Source organism: Sinocyclocheilus anshuiensis, unplaced genomic scaffold (genome assembly GCF_001515605.1).
Source record: "Sinocyclocheilus anshuiensis isolate Anshui unplaced genomic scaffold, SAMN03320099.WGS_v1.1 scaffold194, whole genome shotgun sequence".
NCBI classification, from domain to species: Eukaryota; Metazoa; Chordata; class Actinopteri; order Cypriniformes; family Cyprinidae; genus Sinocyclocheilus; species Sinocyclocheilus anshuiensis.
The window spans coordinates 877,261-885,587 of NW_015546074.1; the positions used below are offsets into that span (position 1 = coordinate 877,261).

At 37.1% G+C, this 8,327-nt stretch overlaps 1 pseudogene; it reads left to right on the forward strand.

Annotated features, from left to right (window-relative positions):
* Positions 1–6,766: 6,766 nt before the first annotated feature.
* Positions 6,767–8,327, forward strand: part of LOC107699798 (coiled-coil domain-containing protein 106-like) — a 10,186-nt pseudogene continuing 8,625 nt past the window's right edge.

Below are 8,327 nucleotides of genomic sequence, written 5' to 3' on the forward strand. Positions count from 1 at the left end.
TGCAGCCACAGGACCTCTGCTCTTCTGATGGTTATCACTTAGGTTATGTTATGGATTGCTTTACTGTCTTTATATCATAATAATGCACTGCAGTCAGACGGTTGTCTTGTGTTCTTGCTCTTCTTTTGGGCCACTATTGCCCTTCAAAATGTCAACTTTCCTCCTACTGTTCAGTTCCTTCTCCATCCAAATGCAGCCACAGGACCTCTGCTCTTCCACTTCTTTACAAACCAGCAAAAAGCACCAAATATCTGATTTAGATGAGCTGAATATGTATAGAACGTTTAATTGATAACATTTTAAAGATGTGCCCCTCCAAGACAAGTCATGACATAATGATAATGTAGTCATGTAAAGGCATAAGTCATCATCTAAAATACCAATTAACATTCACCAAGGTGATTCTTATTTTGCACCAGTATATCCAAGACGATTACTTTAAGATACATATTCACCAGCACTTAAAAAAAGCACAGAAATTAAAAGGTAAAACACACCTTTTATTTAACAAAGCTTTTAAATATCAGTGCACCTTAAATCAAGGGGCTAAGTGAACTTGTATTTTAACCTGTGTTTTACTTAAATCTTACATAAAACACAATCAAATGTTCAGTGTGTTGTCCTCTAAACAGGAAATTGATGGCGAATGTCTTCTATTAGGCGCCCAAGTGGTCCCTGTTTATTTTTTTTCACCAAGCCAATGAGTCCACTCTATGAGAGAGAGGTGTTCTTTTAGCATGTTCTCTGTCCTATTCCCTCTTAGTCTCCATACACTTGTTTTGTATGTCAGCCAAGCTCTTTCAATGTGTTGTGAGTGAGCTCCACTGTGTGGGTCTACAAACCACTGGGAATGGTTCACTGTAAAATGTTTGTAGCCCATATTGGCCAAAGCCCCCCGGTAGGCTGTCCACTCATCTGAAATAATGTTAATGCCTGTATGTACATGTTTTACAACTATGGGGATGAGGGGAGGTCTTGATCTTCTTTTCACAAGCCGCAAGATTCGGTGTCGGCATTTATCCCTCACACCTAGCATGCCAAACAACAATTTTTTTTCACCTCCATGTTGTTGATGCTCTCCCTCTTCCATACTGTAAAAGTTAGATATGTAATTAAAAAGAGAAATGCTACAATATTATATAATTATATTAATTTAACATGTTTACAAATACAGATGGGTGACAAATTAAAGGAAAATCTGGGAGAGCTTTATAATCGCAGTGAGCCAGACAACAAGTATGAAGCTGAAGAAAGTGCCTCCATCCACATCCATCCATCATAAACATATTCCACACGGCTCTGGGGTGTTATTAAAGGCCTTCTGAAGCAAAGCATTTGTGTAAGAAAAATATCCATATTTAACAAGTCATGAAGTAAAATATCTAGCTTCCGCCAGACTGCCTTCCATATTCAATTAACAAAGAAAGTGTAAAACTCTTGCAGTTCAAAAAGCTTACACTATGTCCTACGCCTTCCCTATTCAGCTTATGGAAAAAGCTTAACCTGACGCAACGCCAGTTCAGTTTTTTTCGTAAGTTAAATTCCGAAGGAGGTCTGGCGGAAGCTAGATATTTTACTTCATAACTTGTTAAATATGTTTTTGTTTTTTTTACACAAACGCATCATTTCACTTCAGAAGGCCTTTATTAACCCCCCTGAGCCATGTGGGTTATGTTTATGATGGATGGATGCACTTTCTTCAGCTCATACTCCTTGGTCCCGCTCACTACCATTATAAAGCTTCGATTGTGTTCATCAGAAAGAAGATAGTCATATACACCTAGAATGGCTTGAGGGTGAGGGTAATTTTCATTTAAGTAAACTAATCCAATTGAACTTTAAGTTTGGATAATACATTTTCATGTCTATGTGAAAAAGGAGGGGGGGTGCTTAAGGGGTTAAACCTGTAAACAAACTTTGTCTTTTTGAACAAATCTTAGAGAAAATTGCTTCTGAAATAATTTAAGGTTATACATTATTTGCAAGTTTGTAATCAAGTAACATTTGATCATCAGGTGTTATGCTATTATGATCTTTTGTTTTGTTATCTGCATTTCCACATATTTTCTAAAAGCCAATTCACACTGCACCGATAGACACTGGCAAACAGGGACAATCACCAGATTACAGTATGTCATGTCTCAGACAATCCATGACCAAATAAATGCTAATTAGAAATGTTCAAACGACAACAACAGTGGTCGGCAACTGCAGTGTGAATTTGCCTTACAGGTTCTAAATTCACCTTTCGTTTATGATGGAAGTTGCTTTCATCAAGAACGGCAAATTCTCGAGCACTTATAATCATCTGTCCATGTCTTCTTCTGAATCGTTTTATGGCACAGTGGCAAACTTTCCACATGATACGAGCCATCTTAGAGAGAGAACTTTTTGCAATGCCATCTTGCATCATATCAATTTGTCTGATCCGCAATCCCTGAGCGAACCTGTGAAGTACACAATGATGACTCAGAATAGGGAAAGCAGAGCAAAACAAAAACTTTGAAATGCATTGTAACATTTTACTATTCCTTCTCTGCTGTCCGACAACACACTCACCTGTAAATGAATATTAGCCAAGATGACAAGCTGAGTTTTGATCTCTCAAATATAGAGCCTACTCGCACTGATCAGCTGGTTTTCTTGCCTCGATGACTTTTATGTCTGCACATCCTGTGATGGTGATAAATGGCAAAATATGGTTATGCAGACAAAAGTATTTTACCTGGACTAAGAATTACTAAATTGTAGTAAAAAAATGATTAAAATTTTCCAAAAATCAAAAGCCAATGTGTTTACTTCTTTTGCAGAAGTTCCGCCCATTGCCAAAGCAACAATCAGGAAGAAGCTTTTGCTAAAGTCTTTTCTTTAATGCAGTTTTTGTTTCATGCGCAAAGCTTCCCCCTTTTACTTTTAACAATTAAGCAAAATATTAAGCCTGAATGGTGTAAATGCAGCATAACAAAATAAATTAATTTTATTTAGTTTTCATTTACGTTTGTATTTTTATTTTATATTGCAATAGTCTCAATTAATTTTTTTTATATCTTCATGTTTAAAATTTTGGGGGGTGAGGGTGGAAAAAAAACACTTTTTCTGAAAAAAAAAAAAGTTTTCAAAACAATAATAAAAATAAAAATATTAAAAATTAGAAATTGCTGTAAAATAATACAATTTCATAACCATTGACATTTTTTACAATTGTTTTTTTCTAACCCTCAGAAGTATCATTATTTCTGTTACAATATTTCAAATTATTACAGAAGTACTGGGATAAAAGTTTATAGTTCAGATAAAAAAGCTGATGTCTACAGTAGTGATCAAAACTAGAAGACTATCAATGACATCATTACACCAGTAGGTGGTGACAAGTGACAAAAAAAATTGTCATTGAATCATTAATTTAAGAGATTCAGTAATGAAACAAACAAAATATTTTTAGTGAGTCATTGCAGCAAATTATATTTTGTTATAACCTCTGGTAATTTGCATGTTATTTTGTTTAGTTGTCTATTTGGGAATTTTTTTTTTTGATAATTTCAATTTATCCAGAATCATACAGCTCTGAGCTGCAGTTATATCTGAATGTCTTTGTCCAATAAGGGATTTCCCATTACTTTTATGACTTGACTCTCAGTTGTGGACTTTCTGCAGGAGGGCGCCTCCGGCTTCCAGTATAAATGAAACAGACATTAGATGAGAGTGTTTAGCACTCTGTAATGCTCACATCGCCCATTTCTCTAAAGAAATTTGAAATAAGCATTTTATTGTTCAAATTAGTACACTTTTGGTCTAAAAAACCCTGAATTTTTGCTGCCTTCACGTGCTCTCGGAATTATCGTAAATATGAGTTTCCAAGCTAAAAACTGCACATGAACGCCCTTTCATTTCAAAACTTGAATTGCGATGAGCTCGTAATCACGACTTCAGAAGTGGGAATTATCAAATTTCCGATAGCAAATGAAGGCAACATTAGTAACTAGCAGGGATGCAAACTCATCATGGATGAAAAACGTGACAAAAACACGTGGAATAGTCAAGAGCAGTGAGAGACTTTTTTTCTCTTTTGTTGTTTGATTAAAGCTGCAGTCCGCAAGTTTTGCCTCTTTGTTGCCATCTCTGTTTGAAAACCTGCAATTGCAGCTGTTTGCGGAATTATCTTCCTTGCGTGGCTTGTGCGGCGGCTCGGCTTCAGCGCGGATGAATCTAATGTTTTGAGGAGTATGTGTGTGTGGCAGTCAGTCACCGCACCGGTGTGGATATTCACTGTACTTCGCAATCACAGATTCTAGCCTACGTCATGGAATATATGACCCAAATAAGAATTTTCATCGGATATTGTCATCTGAACAAGTAACAAGTCTGCCACGTTTGTTCTGACCAACTGAGGAAAAATGTATTACAATAAATCGCGCTACCAATGGTGATTTAATCGAACGATCGGTTAGCTCATATCACATCAAACCGTGCAAATTATAATTATTGTTATTCTTTATTCTCAAATTATTAATGTAAACAACAGCATCGCGTAACTATGAGTATAGTGTGTATTAGAGAGTAGATTTCAATATCTGTACGGTCTAATCTCTAATTGTCATACCATTCGAATTTCATATTAAGAAATTATTATACCCAAAAAGCAAATTATGCTCCCTTCGAAATGGTTGTCCTTAAAATACAAATCTTCTGTAATCCCAGGCTTTCTGTAATCAGAAGCACATTTAAAACTGGAATATAATTTTATTTCATTCACATGTGTTTCATAAACACAATCCTTTCTGGATTACAATCCGCCATCAAATTGAGACATTTAATTATTCCAGATGCTGTGAGAAAAGGCCACTAATGACCCGCTACCTGCAGGATCCTCACATGCGATAGCCTAGTAGCCAGTGTTCTGACAATTTGTGCTACCCTGTCAGATTTTTCTACCTCCCATTAAAACAGATGGCAGCATAATTCGATAGCGAAAAGTGCTACCTATCAGATTTTGCTTCCAGCATGATATTAATAAGGTGTGAAGCTTTATTAACTTATACACCTACCCCAACCCTAAACCTACCCTTACAGTAGGATAAATACAGTGTTGGTAGCATAATCTGATAGGTAGCATTATTTGTCAGAACACCGGGACAACTTCTTTATGCTTACAGACGTGACTTAAAGGGATAGTTCACCCAAAAATTAAAATTTGATGTTTATCTGCTTACCCCCAGGCGTGCAAACAATGAGTGACGTATACGCGCGAGAGATCACTTCCGGCACTTGCGTAAACTACGCCAGAGCGCGTACACGCCTCACGCACCGGAAGTCGTGCGCGTGCTCAAAGCAGTTGGACATAGTGGTGAATTAGAGGTAAAAAATTATATAAATACTGTTCGGCTTCTGGCACAAACCGATCGTTTTGTGTCTTAGTACATCAATGTGTCGTCAGGAGCCGCAGGGTTTAATTTGGATTTGTCTGTGCATGTTTTTTTTACACTCATAGACTTTGTTACCATTACCATGCATTATAAGACTGATAGACTGCAACGGTTGGACTTAAAAATCATCAAATGTGTTCTACTGAAGAAATAAAGTCACCTACATCTTGGATGCCTTGGGGGTAATCAGATAAACATCAAATTTTCATTTTTGGGTGAACTATCCCTTTAATGATGCAGCAGCATGCTCGAATTTACCGCGAAAACCTACCTATACCACTCAAATTAGAAAACATTATTAAAAGCTAACCATTGTGAATCTGGCTTAAGGCGGTAGTTTTGAACACTGGCTGGTTATGTACTTGCTCAAATATTGATTTCGGATCATTTTTAACCAAAAAAAGTTACGGACTGCAGCTTCAATATGAATGACAGACAGAAGGAAAATTAGACAGCTGTCACTTTAAGAGCTTCCCAGGTCCATTATACTGTAACACGTGCATTTAAAAGATGGCACGTGTGTTGCAAAGATGGCATTTTGACACCTTCACCTATGTGTAAGGCCAATAAAGTGCCAAATATAACTTGCACGCTCTAATCTCTCAGACAGCGCTCAGAAACAGTCTCTCTTGCACATATGGAGAAATTAGTTGTCTTTCGCTGCTGACTGCAATTCAAGCTAGGGCTTAAAATCACTTGTTTTAAACCACAATGCTTAAAAAAGCATGCAAATGATAAGCTTTCCTGACCACGCAGCACAACAACCTCACGTGAATGAGTTACTTAAGAAGGCTGTTGATAGGCTAGTTTGAGATATTCAATATTTTTTTTAAGTCAATCTCAAGCCATTAGACCTTTCTAATTATGTAGTTTGATTGAATAACGTTAATAGGTTCACTTGTTTATTTAGAGAAAATATTCTTTCCTTTTTGTAGACCTATAATATCCCTAGAAATTCTTTCAGCAATATATCATGTGAACAACAAATCTTAATTTGTTTAACTCACCAATGAAAACCGTCGAGATGTCTTCTAATTCTCTCCATTCTCATATTATGGCCACATCTTGAGCACTTTACTCTCCTTGCTAGTAACTTTTTGCTTTGTAGCCATTTAATGAGCTTGAGTTTCCTGTTAGTTGTGGGTTTCTGAATCGCAAAAAGCAATAATTTTGAATGCAACATTGCTGTTACTCTTCACCAAGACACACTTCATACATTCATGAGCGTACTGCTAACCAGGCAGAGCCGTTGGTGCTAATGAATTAAACTCAGGTCAGGTGGCGCGAAAAATACCAGAGATTGCCCCGCCTATTTCCGGTGCAAATAAGAACCTGCTTCAATCATGCAGGAGGGCTTAAACATAATACATACTTTAACCCAAGTAAAACTTTATGGTATTGCACCGTCTTTGGAAGTATATACAAACTGGGAAAACTGTAAAGATATCCAAGACACACCAGAGCTTCACGTAGGGTTTAGAGATGGAATTACAGTAATAAAAATCCAAACCATGTCATTAGTCAACGAGGACGATGGGGTGGCACCAACCGCGCCATTAACCATAGCTTCGCGCCAATCAACAGATTTGAGCAAGATGGATGAGAAGAGAAAGGCAACGCGGTGTGGGAGGAAAATTACCAACAAAATGGGCAAATACAGCTCAGATGAATATGGTAAGTACTTGTAACATGCTGTTTGTTGTTTGATGTACTTTTGTCAGGCTTGCAAACTTGGGTTGACAGGGTGGAGTGAGATTTTGGTAACTCATTGTCCCGGTTTCACAGACAAGGCTTGAGCCTAGTCTCAGACTAAAATGCATGTTTGAGCTGTTTTAACTGAACACAGCTTGCACTGACATATCTTAAAATATGTCAGTGCAATTGTTTTGCACACAGTAATGTTTTATTTTCTAAGGCATGTTTATAAAAGATAGTTAAAAATCCTAATTGAAATAAGGCCTATTGGCTTAATCTAAGCCCTGTCTGTGAAACCATGCCATTCTTTTTTATGTATTTAATCATAATGATGTAAATTACCAATACGCTTTATGTTGTACTAGAACATTTCTCTGTTAATGTTCCCTGCTAATTAGATAACTATCTAATATTACCTCTGATGTAATTTACTAATTGAATAACATGTTTTACTGGTCGAATTATTTTAAAGGGGTCATATGATGTTGCTAAAAAGAACATTATTTTGTATATTTGGTGTAATGAAATGTGTTGATGCGGTTATGCGGTAAAGTAAAAAAAACCCACATTATTTTCCACATACTGTACATTATTTTTTCTCCTCTATGCCCCGCCTTTCTGAAACGCGTCGATTTTTACAAAGCTCATCGGTCTGAAAAGCGAGGTGTGCTTTGATTGGCCAGCTATCCAGTGCATTGTGATTGGCCGAATACCTGAAGCGTGTGACGGAAATGTTACACCCCTTACCATACTGTCAGGCCGTGTCCCGGAGCGATGAGACAAACACATTAAAACCCATTATAAACGAGGCATTTGTTGCATCCAGTGGGGACATAATTATGGATTATAATGACGTATACTGTCTTTTTACGCGTTGCATCGTGCCGCGTAAACATAAAACCATGTCTGCATTTGTGATCGAAGAAATGACAAACAACAAGTGCTACTCTACACTGCTCAAAACTCGCGTTTGAATCGGCAGTGGCAAATTCTTTATATATAAAAAACGTACTTACAGTCTGTGAGTCAGAACAGCCGGCATTGTAGTCTACTCTAACAGGATCAGGAAACAGTCCTCCATAAAATTTGATGCACACATCTGAATATTTGAGTTGAACTGTTCTGGAACAGTGTTGTAAATACATCTTAACCACTGATTTCTAGTCGTGTCCTCTTTTGGAAGGCCAAACAAAGTAGTTTTGCTTTCAC